Source organism: Ambystoma mexicanum, chromosome 1q (genome assembly GCF_040938575.1).
Source record: "Ambystoma mexicanum isolate Mex_15411 chromosome 1q, UKY_AmexF1_1, whole genome shotgun sequence".
In the NCBI taxonomy this organism is placed as follows: domain Eukaryota; kingdom Metazoa; phylum Chordata; class Amphibia; order Caudata; family Ambystomatidae; genus Ambystoma; species Ambystoma mexicanum.
Window position 1 is genome coordinate 136,779,543 of NC_090922.1, and position 22,639 is coordinate 136,802,181.

The window sequence follows — 22,639 nt, forward strand, 5'->3', positions numbered from 1 at the left end:
TCTATGTTATAAAAAGGTGGCGTGAAAAGTGCACAAACCATAGTAATTTACGCACACTTGTGTGCTTACCTTACTATGGTTTGTGCACTTTTCAAGCCACCTTTTATAAGCATAGAGATTTATAACATATTTCTATGTTTATAAAAGACGGCTTGAAATGTAAACAATTCAAGGCATCTTTTATAAAGCGTTGAGGACGGACAAAACCCGAGGTGGCTTTGTCCATCGACAAAGCTTTATAAAAGATGCCTTGAATTGTGCACGTTTCAAGCGGTCTTTTGTAAACATAGAAATATTTCTACGTTTATAAAAGATGGCTTGAAATGTATACAATTCAAGGCATCTTTTATAAAGCTTTGCCGATGGAGAAAGGCGCCTCAGGCTCTGTGATCTCTGCTCAGAGCAGATAGATCACTGAGCCCGAGGAGCCTTTCACCCTCTGCAAACCCGCAGGCTCTGTGATCTAATCTGCATATTAGATCATGGAGCCCGCAGGTTCGCTGAGGGTCAGTGACCTGGCGAGGGCAAACAAAGGAACTGTAACTTCCCTGATGACCCCTCAGATGAGGGGTCATCAGGGAAGTTACAGTGACTGACAGAAGTGTTAGCCAGCCTCAGCGACGCTGTGCCTGGCTGGCACTTCTGTCAGCTCGCCTGAAATTAAACTGGCGGGCGCATCTCCCGTCGCGGCTGCGGCCGCGGCGGGATAATGCATCCCGTCAATGTTGTGTGGGATGGGGGTCCCTGGCAGGGCCCCGGCTCAGTCCCCACTTTTTGGAGACTGCCGGGGCCCAGCCCCGGCAGGCCCCGGCCCAGTTTAAGCACTGCCTATATTGGTTATTTTCTACTGTGTTATATTTGTGGCAGTGTGAAATTACGAAGTGAAGAAGGTGAAGTGATAGTGGCAAAGTGGGTAGGGTTTCTGTTGGAGGTGTTGGGGCATGGTTGCAGCCCTCCCTGAACTTGAATCGCCCCCTTCAGGCCTCTCCCTCAGTAGAAAAGGTGTGAGCGGTGGTATGTGGTGATACTGCTCCTGCGTGGAGATAAGAGTGTGTGATTGCGCCAATCTGTGATTGTTGTACCTCTCGAACCCGTCATGCCAAAGTACGGTTTCTGTGAGCATACACTGGCCCATAAAGCTCACCTGTGAATTATGGAAGATAAGCTTTCTGTCCTGCTACTACTGGCAGTGGCGCGTCGAATGGGATCTAGTTCCTTCACTGATCCCTGATAAGGATTAGTCCAGTCCAGCTGTGGCTATGCTTCTCCTTATGATTGGTAAGTCTTTCTTGAGCTCTTGTGATGCTGTTCGTTGCTCCTATCTCCTATTTCCAATAATGTCTCTCTTCTGTTTTATTCCCTTAGATGGAAATGCAGACTCAATGCAGCTGTGAGACGCGAGACGCGGCCGGATGGAAGATGGATGCTACCGCAATGTTCAACAGCAGGTAATTGATGGTTTAAGGAAGAGCACAAAGTATGGCGAAGCGCAACATTAAACTGATTGTTTTTTGATGTCTAACCTTGTCTTCTGTTTTTCCTTGCAGGCGCTGCTGTCGACAATGGAGCGTGTCGTGCTGCGGTGCCAAGAGGAAGATTTCCGTGTTCCGTAAAGTGTAAAGATGAATACTTGGTTCGCCGAAGAGATGGACAGCTTCCCCCAGTTGGTAAGTATGCCTGCAGGAAGCAGGATGTCCAGGAAGCAGGATCTTCAAAGATAAGTCTGACCTGAGGCGTGGCTATCATGCGAGCTGCAAGGACGTGAGTCCCGGAGAGCTCCAGCGGCTGCCGGCATTATCCTGTAGAAATATCCTGCTTGTCAGCATAAAATCCACGGAAAATACACCCACAGCGGGGTGAACAGCTGAGGAACATTTGAGGAATAATTTAAGATCCTGAAATGAACCCCGGCCGGAGCTGCTTCGTGTCGACCGTTGCGACTGCTGGCGCGAAAATCCTTGCCAAGATGGCCGCCGCCGATCGTGCCGACTGAGAGGAGGGACTGCTGGTGCCGAATCACTGCTGCGTGCTGGGGCGCTTCCCAACCCTGGACAGCCGATGCAAAGGGGGCGGAGGCGGTGCGGCAACCTAGAGATCCCAAACAGAGCGGCGATAGCGGATCTCCTGGAGCCAGACGAGATCTGCTGATCAGAACGACCTAGCCGGGGGCGGAAGGAAGGTATCCACGGACGCTGTGAGGAACGGCGCCGAAGACACTGGCACGGGCAGAAACGGTCCGGGAGAGGGCTGGATAGTGGAAGCGGTGGACAGGAGGAACGCTCTACGCCCGCTGATGCTGGCGAAGGTATTGGCCTACCATCCGCTCCTCTGAGTGCCTGCTCCCCCGCGCCTAGGTCGAGGGAGACCCCCTTGATGCTTCCCCCGGAATCAGGCCCCCCCTCTTTGGAGCGAAGAGCTAACGCCTCTGCACTTGTGCCTGGTGTGAGAGCAGACAGCGGAGCGGCTCCCAGGGCACCGAGAAGGCCTGTGGCTGCGCCCTCAGGAGAACTAACCGCTCCGTTCGGAGGAGCCAGGCCTGCTCCCCACGCCACATCAACCTGCCTGCTCACACCAACCATCGCCCATATCAGAGCGGTGTGAACGAAACACCCGGTGGAGGACCCGTGCGTGAAGCACCGGCAGATCCTTTTCGTGGCGTTGGCAGTGGCGTTGATCCTGATGCCCTAGAAACTGGCAAAACGGTAAGGAGAGGGGAGGAGGGGTGACGGGAGGTGCATTCGCCGGCTGCGGCTCCCTGCCTGCTCTCCTGCTCTCCTGGACCCATCCTGTGTGCTCCCATGGTGCCGCCTACCGAGTAATCCTACGAGCAATACGGGCTGCCTCATCTTCCAAGGAGATACTCCCGTGGGCACATTAATAACACTTCATCAGTGGGCGGCATGAACTGGGACTAGAGTGTATGAAGAATCACTCATCCCACTCGACAGTGGTGTCACACTGGCTACTCAGCACCATAGAGGAGAGGTGATCAAGCGGCATCCGGGGCATTGTGATCTGTGAAATAGCTTGGCGAACACTGTCTGAGGTGAACTCTGGGAGGACCCCTGTGGGGGTGTAGAAGCAGAGAACAATCAGGATACCAACCCTAGGCTAAACTCGACCTGTGACGTTAATCTAGGTATCTGTAAAGGCAGGATCCCATATACCACATTACAGAATGGGGAAAGACAAACCACGGAAATCGAGCGTACAAAGTAGAATGGACCAATATGCCTTTGCCAACACATCCCGACCGACGGATCAAACTCCACAACCAGATCCTCCGGAAGAGGGGGATGTCCTCTCACTGAAGGATGTAATGGCGGCTATAGCAAACTCCCGCACCTCCATGGAAACAAAGATGGACAGTATGGCAGCGGACGTGTCTTTCCTCCGCCATGACCTGCAAAAACTCACGTCTCGAATGGGGGAAGTGGAGCAACGCATCTCGGGTACAGAGGACACCATTGGTAATATGAACCAACAACTGTCACAAGTGCTGAGCCGGCTGAAGACCCTAGAGACTAGAGTGGATGAGGGTGAGGGTAGGTCTCGCCGCAACAACGTACGTATCCTTGGAATCCCGGAGGGCACGGAAGGCCCGAGCATGGAACTGTTCCTAGAACAGTGGCTAGCGGACATCTACGATCCACACTCCTTTTCAAAATTCTTTTCTGTAGAACGCGCCCACAGGATCCCATCTGGTAAGCCTATTCCGGGAAGACCACCTAGAACTGTGATTGCTAAACTCCTCAATTACCGCGACAGAGACGCACTGCTACAGATGGCTCGTGCGAAGGCAACAGTGACTTACAATGGCTCACGGATAGCCTTCTTTCCTGACTATAGGAGGGAAGTGCAACGTGCGAGACGATCATTTGAACCGCTGAAGCGACAGTTGTCCCTCATGAAAGTAAAATTCGGTCTGCTGTTTCCAGCACAACTTAAGATCTATCATAATGGAAAGACCACACACTTTACCGACCCTCAGGAGGCCTGGCAATGGGCAGAATCCCACATTGAAGGAGACTGGTCGGAACGAACAAGGAGGCAAGAGGGTAGACCCCGAACCTGCATGGACCGGGTCCACTGAGAGAGGCCTTTGGCAGGCATGCAACCAGCAGCTCCGGAACGAGCAGATGTGCCCGCCGAGCAACAACTAAGATGACGCAAGCAATCATTACTTAAAGGGCTGAGGACCCCTACCCTTTAGAACACAAACGGAATCAAAACACTGACAGTGGAAGAAACACACTGTGTTGTAAGTTTCTGATTTAACATTTCATATACTGTTTCTGAATAACACAAAGATTCCCAGTGCGCTATTAATTTGATACATGGCTAAAAGACAGTTGGGACCTTTGCGGCCCCACATCGCTCGTTCTTCTCTTCGAGCACTAGCGGGCTCGACACACAGTGAGGGCCACTGCGACATCGCCCGTGAGGCACTCTCATCCTGAGTCACATGTATAACAATGCCAAGAAAACAATATAACGACGGTGGCCGCCCAAGGCCACTTCCCAGGAACTGAAACGGTGGTTACGAACAGTCAGTTTAGAGAAGGAATAACTAAACAGGACAATCCAAGATTGAGTACAGTAGAAGCAAAGAGATTGGAGTAATGGTTATTGTTTAAGGTGTTAGATGTCCTTTTGACAAGGTGTTTGGCTGTTGGACTGGGCGACAGATGCTTCAAGTTGGGTGGAGTATATGGTGGGGGTGGGGGATTCAAAGTTGTTATGTTAAAATTCGCACAAAGTTCAAAAGACCCATACCAAAAACTCCCTCTCTTACGTCCCGAAGGGGGGGGGGGGTACAAACAAGTCTTCACAAAGAACCACCATAAGCACGATCTGGCTCAATCCCTCCCCAGATTGATGGAACACAATACCCCCTTAGATATACGATATACTGACACCACATATACCCCAGGAACATGGCACAAAGCAACAGCATAGATAAAAACAGAACCATCCGAGTGATGACATGGAATGTCAACGGGCTTGGAAATAGTATTAAAAGGCGTCTAGTTCTACAGGCATTGAACCGCCATCACCGGATGTGGCCTTCTGAACAGAGACGCATTTGGCCGGTACAAAATGCACATTGTTCAAACGCTCAAACTATCGACAAGCCTTCCATGCCGGGTTCACCATGGGGTCCCGTGGAGTATTGATCCTGATACATAAGAGACTCCCCTACAGACCTGCTGTGGTCAATCAAGACCAAGGAGGCAGATACGTATATATGATGGGTACCCTGTGGGAACGCACAATCTCTATGATCGCAATATATGCGCCACCCAATTTACTAACACCTTTGACTGCCGACATCACCCCCCTGATTGTTGGAAATACTGAAGGCCTTACGCTGTTTGGGGGAGACTTTAACAAAGTTATGGACATAGAGCTGGACAGGACACATGTACAATCCAGGAATCCAGATACACTTACTAAACTCGCCACATTTATCAATGCAATGGGATTACATGACGGTTGGAGATCCCTTCATCCAGGCACAAGAGAATATTCGTACCACTCTGGTGCGCATGCGTCCCTGTCCAGACTGGACTATTTTTTTCTACCAACATGTAACATAAATGAGGCGTGTGAGGCGCACCTACTCCTCAGGGGCATTTCGGATCATTCGCCACTTATGCTAATGATTAACACCAGTAGGCCACTCCCTCCACCGAGTTGGAGGCTGAATAGCTATTACCTGGGGTTTCTCGAACTGATAGAACACATACCATAGGTTACTGAAACATACTTTGAAATAAATACGGACTTTGTGGATAACCCGACAACGTTATGGTAGGCACTAAAAGCAGTACTAAGGGGTGGAATCATAGCCTGGACTGCGGCCCATAGAAAAGAACATCTTGCAGCGATACACAAGGCCGAGACCAAAGTACGAAATGAAGAATCCGCTCATCTGTCTCAGGATCTACCCGAGACACACCGAGCACTGCAGTTGGCACAGAGTCAATTACACCACATAGCCTTAGATAACGCAAAACAGGCACATGCTACCATGCAAGTGAAAATATACGAAACTGGGGACAAGGCGGGGAAAATATTGGCTTGGTTGGAACGTAGGGATACAGGTCTTACTCAAGTTAGGAAATTAACCATGGGACATACAAACCCAATAGTTACAGACAAGGACATAGCGGAGGGATTTGCCAGTTGTACACCGAGCAATACAGAGCACCACCCACACCGCCACCGACCGATATATTAGGGGAAATTACCCTCCCTACCCTGGATGAACAACAAACAGCCTTACTTGAACAAGAGATCACAGAGGAGGAAATAACCTGGGCAAAGTCAGAACTCCAAACAGGGAAGACCCCAGGCCCAAACGGCTTTCCTGTCGAAATATGGAAAGAAATAGGAGCAAACATAATCTCTCCACAATTACTGCGCTTATTTCAACACTCGCGTTCGGAGGGCTCTCTCCCCCAGACCTTAGAAAAGCTACAATAATAGTTGTACCAAAAGCAGACAAACCGCCTGACAAGTGCAGTTCCTACAGACCCATCTCCCTTATAAACTGAGAAGTTAAAATACTCGCAAAAGTGATGGCTAATCGGCTGCAACAAGTCATACACACGCTCGTGCACCCAGATCAGTGCGGGTTTATGCCACAAAGGTCCACCAGGCAAAACATATACAGACTATACACAGCATTAGAAAAATCCCCTACATTACAAAGTCCTCTGGCCCTACTGTCCATAGACTTTGAAAAAGCATTCGATTCTGTGCACTGGGAGGCGGTTTGGGAAATCCTGCAACGAATGGGCATAGGTCCTTCATTCATGAGTTGGGTCAAACTAATATATCATCTTCCACTAGCGGTAACAAGAGTGAATGGGTACACCTCTGAGCCCTTCCAACTAGGTAGGGGTACGAGGCAAGGCTGCCCCCTATCAGCTTTTCTCTTTGCATTAGCAATCGAACCCTTAGCAATTTCATTGAGATCCACACAAACATGGAATGGTTTCAAATGGGCAGATGAGTGGGAAGACAGGGTGTCCTTATACGCGGACGACCTGTTAATTTATCTGGCGAATCCACGGGTTTCCTGTCCCATTGTGTCCCTCCTATTAGAGAGATATGGAGCGTTCAGTGGACAAAGTCTATACTATTCCCAGTAAAACACATAGATATGGCAATACCAGACGTGTGTCCCTTTCGAATTGAAAAGGAACAATTTAGATACCTCGGCATACAAGTCACACACAAACTGACGGACTATGTGGAGAAAAACTTACACCCAGTGATGACCAGGTTCAAGGATGATGTCTGCCACTGGATGTCCCTACCACTCACACTACTGGGACACGCAGCGCTCTTTAAAATGTTGGCCCTTCCCCGCTTCCTTTATGTATTACAGAATGCACCACTACCGATAACACCCAAAGAGTTCCACAAGATAGATCAAACTCTCAGAAAGCTGTTGTGGAAAGGGGGACATCCGCGGTTGGCACTCACTACTTTACAGAGATCCATATGGGAGGGTGGGATAGGGCTCCCCCGATTACAGACCTATTATTGGGCCAGTCAAATGACAATAGTGAATGATAAACTACATGGAAATACCACTCTACCGCATAGCAGGCTACATGACACTGCTCCGCAGGAGAGACCCATCATGAACCTGCTCTACCGGAAAAAAGACCGAAATACTGTTCCCTCCATGTCATCGCATATAACTTTGGTATGGGCAGACGTACATAAGTACCTAGGTTGGGAAAAAAAATTAACCTTAGCACAACCACTCTGAAATAATAAATATCTTCCAGAAGTGAACAAACTTCCTAAATGGCATTTATGGACCCAACTAGGCATTACAAGAATTGGTGATGTGGTAAAAGAAAATGTGATAGTAGCATTCGGGGACCTAACTGACACCTTTGAACTCCCATCTACCGAACAATACCATTATATCCAACTGAAACACGCGTTGCAGGCGCACCTCCCTGAATTAAATGATATACCTGAGTACTCCCCGCTAGAGCGCAATGTATTTCCAGAATTGCTTACACATAAAGTCACATCGACTATGTATAGTGCTATTAACTCCTTTGCTACGAAGGAGATGTCGAGCCTGCAAGCCAAATGGGAGAGGGAGGTAGGAGACATACTTCCAGAGGAATGGGAGACGGCGTTAATGTACCCAAGGGAAACAGCCATCTCCTCTAGGCTTAGATTGATTCAACTAAAGATATTACATAGGGTTTACTACCCAAGGGTGGCGTTATTCAGGTGGGGAAAGGCCACAAACCCATACTGTCTGAGATATAAAAGAGAGGAAGGCTCCTATTATCATATTCTGTGGGAATGTGCCGCCATTCAACAATACTGGCAACTGTGTTGTGATGAGCTGTCGAGGGTGTTGGGTAAAAGGATACTCGTAACCCCAAGGATGGAAGGAGACATTGACCTTACGAGGTACGAGAAAGCGCTCCTGTCTACCACCACTGCGATACTTAAAAGAAATATAGCGCAACTCTGGGGCTCCGAAAGAACACCGAGCTTTGAGCAATGGATTACGGACTTGGATATCTGTATAGCAATGGAAAAGAGAGTTTATACTGCCAGGGGGTGCCCAGAGAAAGCGCAGAAAATATGACAAAGATGGGAAGAAGCGCGTTAAAAAATGTTTTTTCACAAAGTGCCGTTATGCTACGCAGAAATTTGCAAATGTATTGGTGGGCGTAATATGGAATATGAAAGAGATAAGATGTTGCGATAAGTTTGTAACTCGTTGCTAAGTGACCAAAGAGGGGAGTTGCTGGTGGGCGGGTATGGGACGTTTTGTTTACCCCACTGTATGGGGCTGTATGTTTTATGTTTTGTTTTAAAAAAAAACAACAATAAAATGTGTTATTAAAAAAAAAAAAAAAGATAAGTCTGACCTCAGGCGACGGTGAGCGTTACGCTGCTTGCAAGTGCAGAATAACGCAAAGCGTCTGTCTTGAGGATCGGGGCAGCTTATATAGCTGAGAGCGTGGGCACGCCCATTAGGGCCGGCTTACCAGCCACACCCTGCCACTCCTAGAGAGTCAGCATGTGCGTAGGCAATTCATTAGCAGCCACACCCAAGAATACACTGGGGCTGCTTAATGGATGGAATGTTCAAGGTTAATGCATCCTGCTTAATGGATGGAATGTGCAAGGTTAATGCATCTGAAGTGCTATGTCCATAATAAAAGCTTTTTGGTGTTAAATGGATGTTATTATTTACTTTTGTTCATGTTGGCGCCAGGACAGTATCAACACAGGTCTCCTGTGCATGCGACCCCTGTATGCCTGTGCCCCTAACTTCATGACCATGGCAGTTTCAGAGTATATCGGGATCATTTTTATACTGTAGGATTTTCACTGTCATGCAATTGTTGGTAGTAATTTAGAAGGAATAATGAACAATCATAATTGGCATTTTTCCAATTTCCTTGCAAACAGTGTTCTTTGGAAGTACAGGAATCTATTTGGGTTCCATGCTATGTAATGCAATATGTTGTTATGCAATGCACTGACAAAGAGAGATGTAAAATGAATGGGGGTGCATAGTAGGTTGGGGGAAACAGTTGTATGTATGAGGTTTGCTAACATGGTTTTCTGGGTCTGCTTAGGTGATATGGCCATTGAAGTTTAGTGCAGTGGGGATGGGCAGTGAAGGGAGGACATACATGTTGATATGTTTTGTTGATTAGTAGTGGTGATTAGTTTGTAGGGTTAATGTAGTATAGTGGGTCTGGCTATTGGCACAATGATAGTTGAATAAATAGGAACAGGTGAGGCATTTGAGTTTACATGTTATTGGATGAAGATGACTAAGAAGGACTGATTAAATGGATGTTGGAAGGATGAAGGTTGTGACAGAGCACAGTTATGTGAATAGCAGTAGAGTGAATGTTGTCTATCTGGATTTGGCCTACATTCCTTAAGCAGAGGGTTGTTAGGTGTGAAAACTAGAGCTGGGTGGAGTCCATCAGTAATAGTGCATTATTTTGCAGCTTTTTTCTATTGATATCTTTGTCATGAATGGTTTATGTATACATTGTTTGTATTATGTGTATGCTTTATTAAGAATTGTTATGTTATGTAAGAAATGGGTAGTGTAGTGTGTAAGATTAGCTCACCTTTCAGTTAGGTTTAACATTGAAAAATGTATGGTTTCAAGTGCAGACATATTAGAAGTTGGCAAAGTTAGTGGCCATTTGCACCTCTGTGTTCCTTCAGAGCATGTGGCAGTCATGCCCACCTCCTTAGTGATGGAGGTTATTTTGATGGTTTAATGTTTTATATTTGGCATTGCAGATAGACCAAATGACTGATTTTCCAGCATCTGTTGTGTCAGATTGTCCACATCTTGTTTTTTCTAAATCCTGCTTTCTCTGTTATGGCATGTATTGGGTTTTGACATATCACACCCTTTTTTTCTGGATGTGGTGTGGATGTCGAATTGTTATGGTATGTAAGAAATGGGTAATGTGGTCTATAAGAAGTCAAGTTAATGGGGTTGCATAGTGGTTTGGGGGAAACAGTATTATTGATGAGGCGTGTGAGTTTTCTGGGGCTGTTTAGGGCATATGGCCATTGAAACTTTAGTACAATGGGTATGGACAGTGAAGGGAAGACATACATGCTGATATCATTTTGTTGATTAGCATTAGTAGTTATTAGTTTGTAGGGGAAATTCAAGATAGTGCATTAGACTTCTGTGTTATTATGCTGAGGTGGGTGGAATCATTTGAGTTAGTTAATTTTGTATGCTTTTTGTTGTGGATGGCTAAGGAGGAGTAATTCAATGGGTGCTGGGAGAAGCAAGGATGTGGTAGGGCTTAGTTATGTGTACACAAATATACTTAATGCTGTGTACATGGAGTTGTTATTTAGCTGGGACTTAGCCATTCAAACTGTAGTGATAGTGGGGATGGGTAGTGGAGGGAGGGTGGACATGCTGATATGTTTTGTAGAGTAATTCTAGTAATTTTATTTTAAAGGTTCCTTTTTTAATTATGGTGGCCAATTTGGAACAGTATTTTAATGTTTGCTGTCATCTGAATAGGGAACACGTTTTTTTTTATTTAAATCATGGTGGTATATTTTTTTCTGGTGGGAGGTGTACTAACAGCAATCCAAAAAAAGAAAATGATCTGCACACAGGAAAATTCTCAGGGTGTGAAAAATTCTCAGGGTGTGAATAACTATTACGCTTGCGCTGATGGGCAGACACAGACTTTTCTGTTCTGCACCTTTGAGTGAGTGTCTTGTTTTGGTTGGCCTTATAAAAATACTGGGTTTGCTGGCCCTTAAAGTCCATCTCCACCTGTTAGCCTGGGCTGGAAACCTATATTTTTTATTGAAAATATAAAGAAACACAATGAGCCTCATTATGAATGTGGCGGAAAGGCAACAACGGCGCTGGTAGTGCTACCGGCACCATGATTACCTCTCTGCCACATTATGAGTCCTACCTGCCGGTGCCAGACTGCATGCGTGGTCTGACCACGCGTGCTAACCAGCACCCGCTAGCAGAACTTGTGATTGCACCGGCATGCTTCCGACCCGGGATCGGGAGGCCGTCCATACCGGCACCTGCAAATCGGCAATTACCGGACCATTCATCTCATAATGGGCCGGTAATGACCCATTCGCGGGTTCCCGGGGCCGGTAGCGAGTTTGGCGGTAGCCGTGCCCTTAATAATGTGTGAACTTAATCATTTCAATTTTATTTTATACAGCTTTTTTTGTAAGATGCCATCAAGAAAACAACAACACTGAGCTATATGAAAGGGTCATCTGCAGGGAAGAAGAGTTAAACAGTATCATTTTTTAAAAAGAAGTGTTTTTAAATCTGTAGATACACATCCTGTAGATAATACAACCATTTCTAGTGTTGAGGGTAGTTCTAAAAATGTTGAAGTTGTTAATAAGAGATATGGCAACACAACGTTTTGCTAGCACCAATAATGTTTTCATTGAAAGTAAAAAATGAAAAATGTTTCAAATGTGTTAAAAAAAAATATTTTTAGAAAAAAAGGTAGAGAATGTGCTATCAATTTGAAACAGAGGAATACAAATATACATAGGAAAATGTATCACTCCCAAGTTTTTACCAATCTTTGGAGAACCGTGAAACCAAAATCTAGACATGTGGTAAAACTTAAGAAATTGCTTAAGGTGACTACACCATTCTATACAAATATACAAATAGTTCATGGTGGAAAGAATGTTCCACTAGCTACTGATGAGAGTGAACATAGCTATGAAGTCTGAAATGAAGAAATTATACAGTGTAATAATACAGAAATGGAAACTGAAGGTAAGTCAAAATTTAAACGAAAGAAGGATTGTGAGGTATGGTCTTGCAAATTTCTGGGCCATCTTGATAGGTTTTCTTGTAAAGTTTTAAAGAGATCTTTGCAAGTATTGCACAAAAATGATAATGTTCAAAGACAGATCAAGATGCTACAAAGAATAGATGACTGTTAAGTTTGTGAAACAACAGGACTTGTGGCTCACTCTCTAGCTTGTCTTGATAAAAGGAGATGTAAGAGTAAGTTTCATCATATAGGGATGCTGGCTGCACATCATACTAACATGAGATACCTTCTAGTTAAACAGTGTGAGTGCAAAACACCAAGTATATCTCTTGCAGTTTTAAATCAAATACCTTTGACTGGAACTGTAGAAAGTTTAGTTTCTACAATGCAAATGATAAATATGATGCATTTAAAAGAGTATGGGCCTCATTCCGAGTATGGCGGTAAGGGATAGCGGCCACCGGTAACGAGACCGGTGGCGGTGATCCCTTACCGCCATACTCCGAGTTCCCTTTGCGCCCTCGCCCTTAACGCCTGCTTTGAGCAGGTGTTAAAGTCGAGGGCGCAAAGGGGCCTCCAAGCCAATAACGGTGACCGTAATGAACGGTCACCGTTATTTGCATCTTCCCCATTCCCATTGAGCCCTATGGGGGCTCATTTGGGAATGGGGAAGAGCCTTGGTGAATGGGGAATTACCGCCCCGCCAACCTTGGAATGGGGCGGTAATTCCACCATCCACCAAGGCGCTGCCGGTCCGGATACGGCGTCAACCAAGGCGTTAATAGCGCCATTGGTTAGCGCCGTACTCGGAATGAGGCCCTATGTGTGCGTAGATGAAACACTTACAGTAAGTGGAAATGATGATCCTATGATTTCAATGTATCAGATTTTTCAACAGTATAAAAGAAGTATTGCAATGTTTGAGTTGTCTTCAACTGAAAGACCTGACATTGTTTCTGTATCTTTTTGACACACTTTATGTAAGTCTCAAGTACAACTAGTGTATTTTGAGAACAGAATGAAACACACCATAGACGATGTTTGGAAAGACCTTTATCTATATTTGTTTGTAGAAGAGCGATTTGACACAAGTGAGGCACTTTATGTTTGTAGACACTGTGTTGGATTTTATAATCAGAGACGTATTCCGCCAAGAAGTGTTTTAAACAATATGGTAGTACCTGATATCCCTCATGTGCTGAACAAATTCAACATGTTTGTAGTGATTACATTGTAAACTGTTCATCCTTTTCAAGTTATTGTTAAGACTGCAAACATAGATGTCAAACCTGCCTAAGAAGTCATTAGTGCAAGGTGTGAGAGGCAAGGTTGTGTATTTACCCCTGAATTTTGGCGAGCATTTTAATACTCTAGGAGCTAAGTGTGATTCTTTATTTTAGTAAATGGTGTTGCCACTAAAGATAAGAGGATATGGCAATAGATTATCGCTATTGGAAAAGTGAAAAACGCATTGGCATTTCTATTGGAGCACAAGGATTTATACAAAGACAGTCTGACTGTCCCAGACTTGTCTATGTTTGATATTGAGTCAATAAAAAAGAGCAGTGAAGGTCAGTTTCAGCACCTATCTGTTGCAGAAGGGTATAATTTGTATGAACATTACACTATTCATCCTCTACCCTCACGTGAAGTCATGGGCGACAGTTTAGAATTGTATCAAATTAAAGCTATGAAAGGTTCACCAATCAGTATCTGGGAAAAGACATTAGAAGCCTGTTGTTTCCCTATGCTTTTTCCAACTGGTACTGGAGGGAGATTGGATGATCGGAAGGTGTGAATCTCTGCTTCAGAATATCGTTGTACAAGAATGTATTCAGAAGATTCATGATTCTGCACCAATGTTGAATATATTTTTCACTTATTGTATGAAAGTGAATTTTCAACTTTATGTTATGCTGTTGCTCATACACTTCAGACCGGAACTAGTTTTCAAAATCTTTCTGCATGTGTGACGCTATAACAGGTGAAGGAAAGAAATTAAGTCTTAGAGGGCAAACTTACGAATATTCTTGGTACAATGAGAGGAACTAAAAAATATTGCATAGGATACACTCCAAGGTTAGAGACATGATCAGAAACTTGGGATCTCCAACCTGGTTTGTGACTTTAAGTTGAGCTGAGTATGGTTGGGATGATCTTGCAGAGTGGATTCAGGAAAGCAATGCAGAGAAAGACCACATAGAACACATGATACCTGGAGAATTGTGTTCTATGGACCCTGTAAATGTATCACGTTCTTTTCATCACAGATTTTTAACCATGTTACACTTTATATATAATAAAGAAAATGGTCCGGTAGGCCCTGTAGAAGATTTCTTTTGGAGGAAAGAGTACCAGGCATGTGGTGCTCCACATATACATATGCTGTTGTGGATTAAATATGCTAATCAGTTTGGTAAACCAAGTGATGGCTTTGGGATGAAGTTCATTGAAAAATATGTGAATGCTGATCTATGGAACCAGATGAAAAGGTTCCAAAAGCATTCATGTGGAAAGTACTGTCAAAGGAAATACAAACAAAATGACAAATACTTCACTCAGTGCAGATTTGGCTTTCCGAGGCTTGTGGCACCAGTTGGTGGAGTGAATAGTTTAATGTCATCTGTTCCACACCATGTTACTGGTACGTCTCAGAGAAATACCTATCTTTTTAAAAGAAATAAGGAATGCCAATTTATTAATGAATACAATGCTGTAATTACTCAATATAGAATGCAAATACTGATTTACATTTTATTGCTGATAATGCAACAGCTGTTGCTTGTTATGTTACAACATACAAATAAAAAAGCAGAAAATAACAATGCTGAAATATGAGCAGATTTATCATCAGAAAAAGTCTCAGTCAGAACCTTGTAAGCTTTGGTTTGAAGATGCTTTCACATAGAGAGTGTAGTATCTATGAAGCTGCAGATCGGCTAACTAGTTTGCCTCTGTATGGGCATAGCGTTAATGTGGTTTGGTTAAGTCTTGGACCAGCTAGTACTAGAAATCAGGTATTGAAGCCTTTGATTGAAATTGAGCAGTTAGCTGAATCAGCACCTGACAGTACAGAGATTTTGAAAACCAACGTGATTGATACATATTATTCAAATTGATCTGAATTGTTGGAGGATCTTTGTTTATATGAAGTTGCACAATGCTACTCATATTGAAGTAGTGACAGAGGATGGTTTAATGTACATGGATGTAGTGGTTGTCTAGTGAGACATGAAAAGGCCAGTCTCATTAACCACATGAAACTGTCTTGCCTAAGTGCTGAGAAAGAGGAATTATTTTATTTTTTTATTTTGCAGTTGTTCTTCCCAATGCGTGCAGATAGTGATTTACTTGGGACTTTTGAAACTTTTGAAAAATCATTTTTTGCTACAAAATGCTTAATATGTTTTGAGCAGTATTTGGACTTACTGGAACAATACATATGTCAAGAAGAACTTTTGGCGGCTGAATTGGCAAACAAGACTCCTAACGGCAGTCAAGAATCTGCAGCAGGAAGTCAAAATGTTCTTTGTGAGCCAATTATTCAAACTGATGTTTGTTATTGAGGAATTGAGGAAGTAGAAATTGCAATGCAACAAAGTAAAGTTGCAGATGTGAATTGTGATGAAATTATTAGTAAGCATAATATGGAGCAAAAAAGAAGTTTATAATAAAATTAAAAATACGTTCTTACATGGTTTACTGCATGACAAGCGTGAATGCTCTTGTGGGCAATACAAACCTGTTTTGTTGTATGTTAGCAGACAAGCAGTACAGGTACATCTTTTTTTAATTAATGCAATAAGAGCTATGATCCAAAATGTAACAGATATCTCTTTGTCATGTATTGTAACTGCTGCAATATGTCTGGCAGCATTTAATGTAGGAGGTGTTACTTTACATTGCCTATTAATGGCATGAGTGGAGCATGACATGAAACTAGAATATCGGAAACTTGTATCAAGTGCAGCACAAGAAGTAGGAAAAGTTTTTAGAAAATGAAATACCTTGATTGTAGATGAAGTAAGTATGGTGTCTAACTTGATACTAGCTTTCATTCATTTGCAAATGCAAGAGGTTTTGAAGACTGACTACACCATTTTGTTTGGAGGTAAACATGTACTTGTTTTTGGAGACTTGTTACAATTGACCTGTGTGAAAGGTCAACCAGTTTTTAGAATGCTCCAATCTAAGGATGGTCAAAAAAGGATGGTCAAAAAAGTATAGGAAGTATTGGTCATTTTAACCTTTGGAATTGTTTTGAATTACAGGAACTTACCATTAATATGAGGCAATCTGGAGACTTAGAGTGTGCAGAAATGCTTAATTAGATTTGTATAAGTGTCCTTGAGGAAAATGTGAAAGAAGTCCTAAAGGGAAGACTGATTTCTAACATGTTTCATGTTGATTGCAGTCTGTTTGATGTTATGTTGACTCTTAAGGAAAGAAACATTTTTTTGTTGCTTTGATGTGTGCACTTGCACAGTATAAAAGGTTTAACTCTACAATGCTACTGTCAGAGTTGTATAAGAGACTAAAAGCGTGATTAGGTCAACTAGAGAATTCAATTTCTAAAACTGCAGGTCTGTGAACAGTTTTAAAACTGTGCATCTATGCACGAGTAATGTTGAAGAGGAATTTGAATGAAGACATTGGTGTAGTCAGTAGAGCGATGGGAAGGGAGATTGCATTTCACATTTTTCCCCACAGTACAAGTATTGAACATGTTAAAGTTAAGTTTGATTGTGTAGAAGGAACTCACTTGAATTCTCAGAGCTCTACATGTTTCATGCTTTTAAGGATACCTTTGTGAAAAGAGCACAGTTTGCATTGTGCTCTGCTCATGCAATAACTATTCATAAATCACAAGGGTTGACTTTAGAACTAGCACTTATTGCATTGGTCATACAGTGTTTAAAGAAGGAATGCCATATGTAGCTTTGTCACGTGTGATAAATGTAGAAGGTTTATTTTTAATAAACTTTGATGAAAGCAAAGTGACAGCTGACATTTCTTGCACTGAAGAATATAATAGGTTGCTTGTACAGTATGCTCCTCAACTGAACCTTATACCTATACCTGTGAAGCAATGCTCCAGGAATTGTAAGGAGTTGGTGAAAGCAGATTCAAATGAAATCAGTCCTTGTAACACTAACAAAACAACAGAATTTAATTGAGTTGGTGAGTCATTCAACTGTAACATGCTGTTGTTGCAGCTTTAGTAATGAAACAGGAGTTGAATGCTATTGCAGTGCAGCTTTGTGTATGTTGTTTCAAAAGACTCCAATGATGCAAGAAATAGCTTCCACATCAGAGAAGCAACCATGTGTTGAACTTTCATTTCTTAAAATGTCTGGAGATGAAAATCCACACAGTTTACATTCGGCAATGTCAATCCAAAATGTAGTAGGTGTTGCAAGTGGAAATGAACAATCTTCTCAAAATACACAGGAGGATAGTCAAGAATTTTGAATGAATGTCTTTGAGAAGTAAGTGAAAGAAACTGTTAATAATGTTGATAAATATGTTGGAACTAGTTACGAGTTGAAGCATATGTGTGAAAATGTAAGAAAGGGTATTCTGCTCCAGATCTTTGTGAAAGATGTGTGTACCTGCATGTGCCTGATCAGAAAAGTGTAACATGTTCTGATATTGTAACTAAAGCATTCCTTGACATGCAATGCAGTGACTACGTTGTAATTTACAATCAACACTACAGAATCTAGTTTTTAATAAGTATGCATGATTGTGTTTCAAAGATACAATGTAGATGGTAGGAAGATGAACACATCAAAAATGAATTTTGTAAATAGTCAAGTTTCTGTTGGTAAGAAAACCTTTAATACATGTGCATTTATTTTTCATGAGGGGGCATCCATTGAATCTGGACATTTCACGACATGGGTGCGAACAGAAGTCGATTTAACTGTTTGTAATGACCCTATAGTCACACTCCAAGCTAGATTATCAAAGGGTTTAAATAATGCTTACTTAATGTTGTTAGAAACAAGGTTTTAAAATATATGTGTAATATTATTTGTGAAGATAAACATGCAAAATAAAAATGTGAAATAGAAAAAAAGGCTAATAAGTGGTTTATGTAAATCAGGACATGGCTTCCTAATAGGATGTTTTTTTTTAAAACAGTACTAAATAAATGTAGAGGTAGTATTTTGAAGATTATATAATTTAGAAGAGAAAATAGCATTCTGCAATCTTCTACTTCTGTTTTATTGTGTAAGTGTTCCCTATAAGTGTGAGGTTACATAAAGGGTTCCATGTACATCATTTTGAATGTGAGGGAGTGTAGAAGCTGATTACTGTTTACATATGAAACAAGTAAACAAAAGGTTGTAGATACAAAAACATAAAGTGCAATTGAAATACAAAATCGCAATGACCGACTGAAAAGTCAGACAATCTATTCAGTCATTAAACTGTGCATATTCTTTCAGTTTGTATCGTAGGTTCAAGATAGGTTCAAGATAATTGTTATTAGCGTCTAAGGTGTGTAATGGCCAGAAAAAGGACACACACCAAATTATGAAAGAAGGTATGAAATTGCAATGTAGATATATATATATATATATATATAGAGAGAGAGAGAGAGAGAGAGAGAGAGAGAGAGAGAGAGAGAGAGAGAGAACAAATATGTATTCCACACTGTGTATCAGTGGTAACAGAAGTTTAGGTAATAATTTGTAGTTTTAAGTTTTAAAAAAATATGATGAGTATGATATGAAATGTCATTATGAACTTCTCATGTGTGTAGGTGGCCAAACAAAGGATGCACACAAATGTTATAAGAAGTATGGAAATGACATTTGTTATGTTATTAGTGTCATGTTTGATAAGTGTTAATATGTTTATTCACAACCTTTTTTATTGTCTAAATATTATTTATAATATAGGTATGACTATAGTCTAAAAAGATTAATACTCAAAATAATGTTACTGTGTTGGCATGTCTTCATTTATTTCTTTGTAAAACTGAAGACATAGTTATGTTATATGTCTTGGTTTCCTGGTGAAGGTTGCAAAAAGTACTCAGCAAATTAGTCATCATGTAGCATAAAGTAATCTTTGTATAGTATTGTAACATCTGTGCATTGTAGTGAAATGCATTTATTGGTGTACAAACTATGGATGTTGTAGGCAATCCTTTTTTCGAATTTGCTGATGGAAAAAGTAGTTCATAATAACTTAAATGTTAAATATTTAAAATAACAGAACTGAGTTTTTTTTTCTCCATTGAGAAGTTGTTTTCCTCTATAGCATGATTAATGAACACAACTTGGTAATGCTTGCGTACTTGGAATACAATCAGTATTCTTTTAGTATCATTATGAGAAAAAACATAAATAATTGTGTATTTATTTTGTTATGATCAACATCATAGTACCAATGCAGTGGTGATAGAACATGGCATAAATTGTCTTTACCATGAATATTAAGTACATTCTTTTTAGTTCGTATATGGAAGAAAGAGGCAAGGACATAGGAAGGTATTTGGTAATACTTTGGATAAATATATATATGTGTAATGTATATATACATATACAAAGAATTGTTTCTTTTTTTTATAATATTATTTTGGCTGTGGTTACCAGAATAGCAGGATTTGTTTTGCATTGCTAAGGTGAGCAACGACTTGAGAGGTTTTAATTGCGGCTCTGATGACCGCAGCTTCAGGCAACAATTGACAATTTTGAGTACTAAAACTGCATCAAATATATTACATTAGATATTAAAATATATGTTTGCAGTCTGTGTTTAATTTTGTCTATTTTTGTAGCATAAAAGGTGGCCCTTAAAAGGGCCGTTTTGGGTGATGGTAAGAGGTGGGTGGAAAAGGGGAGGAAAATACATAAGGATGAAACATTTAACAAGGAGAATTAAAATAAAATGCAACATTTATTTTTTCTTTTTCTTTTTCTTTTTTAGAAAAAAGGGGGGAAACAATTGCCACTTAAAAAAAAATACTAAGCATGACAGGTAATCTGATGTTCAGCGATTAACCTTAGCCATTGCTCAATTGTGGCATCTCGCTTGAGTACCCATCCGCAGCATCCTTAACACATGACTTGTATCCTGGAAAGGTTGGGTGTCGGCAACAGAGGAGTCAGTGTAGTAGATACCACTGCTGATGTAGATGCTTCATTTCCGCTAGTCATTGTTGGTGTACTGGTGGATGGAAGTTCTGCAGGTGATGCTGATCTTCGTCTATACGAAGAATGGGTCCCATGCATATTTCTTTTGTGAAATTAATGGGCTTTACAGTATTCATCATCTACATCATCCCAGTGGACTCTTACCAGATGGTTAATCATTATTGATGTTCCCAGACTTTGAGCCAGAATATTGGAAGGCCCATGGTGAAGAGTCTTATTGCAGAAGGTGCACAGTTAGCTCTTCCACCTCTTTTCTGGAGTGGTGCTCCTTCACTTTAAAGAAGCGCCAACTGTCTGCAGTTTTCTTCATGCTTGTGTGCTTCTTTCTTGGTGGTGAAGGATTGTCCACTCAAATGATGACGTCATCCTCACTGCTCCTACTGTCATGGTCAGACATGTTGCAATGTCCAACCAGGGAGGAAAATATAAAGAATTAAAAATGACATTACGAAAAAGACAATGGGCCTCATTACGACCCTGGCGCTAAGGGATTACCGGTCGGTACCGGTAAGGGTACCCGTACCGGTAATCCCTTAGCGCCTGATTACGAGGTCCCTTTGCGGGTTGGAGACTTTAATGCCTGCTTTTTGCAGGTGTTAAAAACCAACCCGCAAAGGGACCTTGGTGCTAAGTACGGTGCCGCAATTTGCGGCACCGTACTTAGCGCCGTCCCCATTTCCATTGAGCTCTATGGGGCAAAAATGGGAATGGGGAAGGGCCATGGCGGCATGGGGAATTACCGCCCCGCCAACCTCGGAATGGGGCGGTAATTCCCCATTCCGCCATGGCGGAGTCGGTAAGTTACCGGCATGGACCATGGTGCTACTGGCACCGTGGTCCAACACCAGGGTCGTAATGAGGGCCAATGCTGCAAAAAATGAAGAATTTTAAAAGAAAAAGAAAACAAAAAAAGTAAAACAAAAAAAAGACAAACTAAACAAATCACAAGACAAAGGAAAATTGGATTTTGGGAAACTGTGTAAAAAGGGTTAGTTGATTAACGGGTAAAGTGCCAAAAGTGCTTGCAGTTACTCAGAACACCTTTCACTAGCAAGTACACAAAGCAATGATTAATGTAAACCTATGTTTTTGTGGGTGTGGTGATTAGTTGCTGCTACAAACTGCCACGCTGTCTGATTGGACAGTCTCACATGCGCGGATGTCGTCAGAAGGCCTGGGCATAGCCGCGTCGATGCAGCACATCATTTGATTGGATAGTTCGTTGACGCATGTACAAGTCACGTGTAGGAGCAGAGCTGCAGCGAGTTTTGTGATTGGCTAATGCATTTTGCCAGAAGAGGCATAGCTGCGTCTCAGAAGTTCTACATCCCATTGGCTTATTCCTACCACGTGTTACATCAAACGGCAAAGTGTGATTGGTTCGTTCGTTGCCACGTATAACAAGTAGACGCGGAATCGCAGCATGTGAAACCATTGGCTTGTGTATTAGGCGTGAAGATGCATAGTCACGTCAAAGGATGCAGACATTCTATTGGCTCATTTTGCACATGTGGCTGACCCCCACCCCTCCAGTCGTTGCTGTGCATAGCCACGCATATATAGTAGATGCAGCTATACAAATATTTTTTTTAAAATATAAAAATATATATACATATATTCAGGCAGTAGTTTGGTAATTATTTATTTTAAAATGTATTGCCAGTTACTGTAAGACTGTAATAATTTTTAATGAATAGCACATTACACATCCACATTAGTGGCTGTGTAGTTATGGTTAAGTTGCTAATCTCATAGGAAGAGCACTTTTTGGGTGGCTTATAACTTTGCTCTCCCTGGACGAGTCCTCACCAAACTTTGCAAAAGAAGTATATGGCCCACTCTGAATTTATTTGCAAAGTTTGGTGAGGTTTGGTCCAGGGGGTGTCCCAGAATTTCTTTTTTTCCCATAGACTGAATGGGGAAAGAACTTTGCGCATGCCTACAGCCCAAACCGCTCGACGGATTTTCATCAAATTTGTGGCAGGAGCAGCGGATTGGTCTCAAAAGCGTGCCTTTGTAAATTTGATGAAAATCCGTCCAGTATTTTTTAAAAAAAAGACCAAAAAGGAGGTCACAAAAAATTAGTGATATCTGTGTCCGCTCACTTTCTTGTTCGCTCCGCGGACAGGA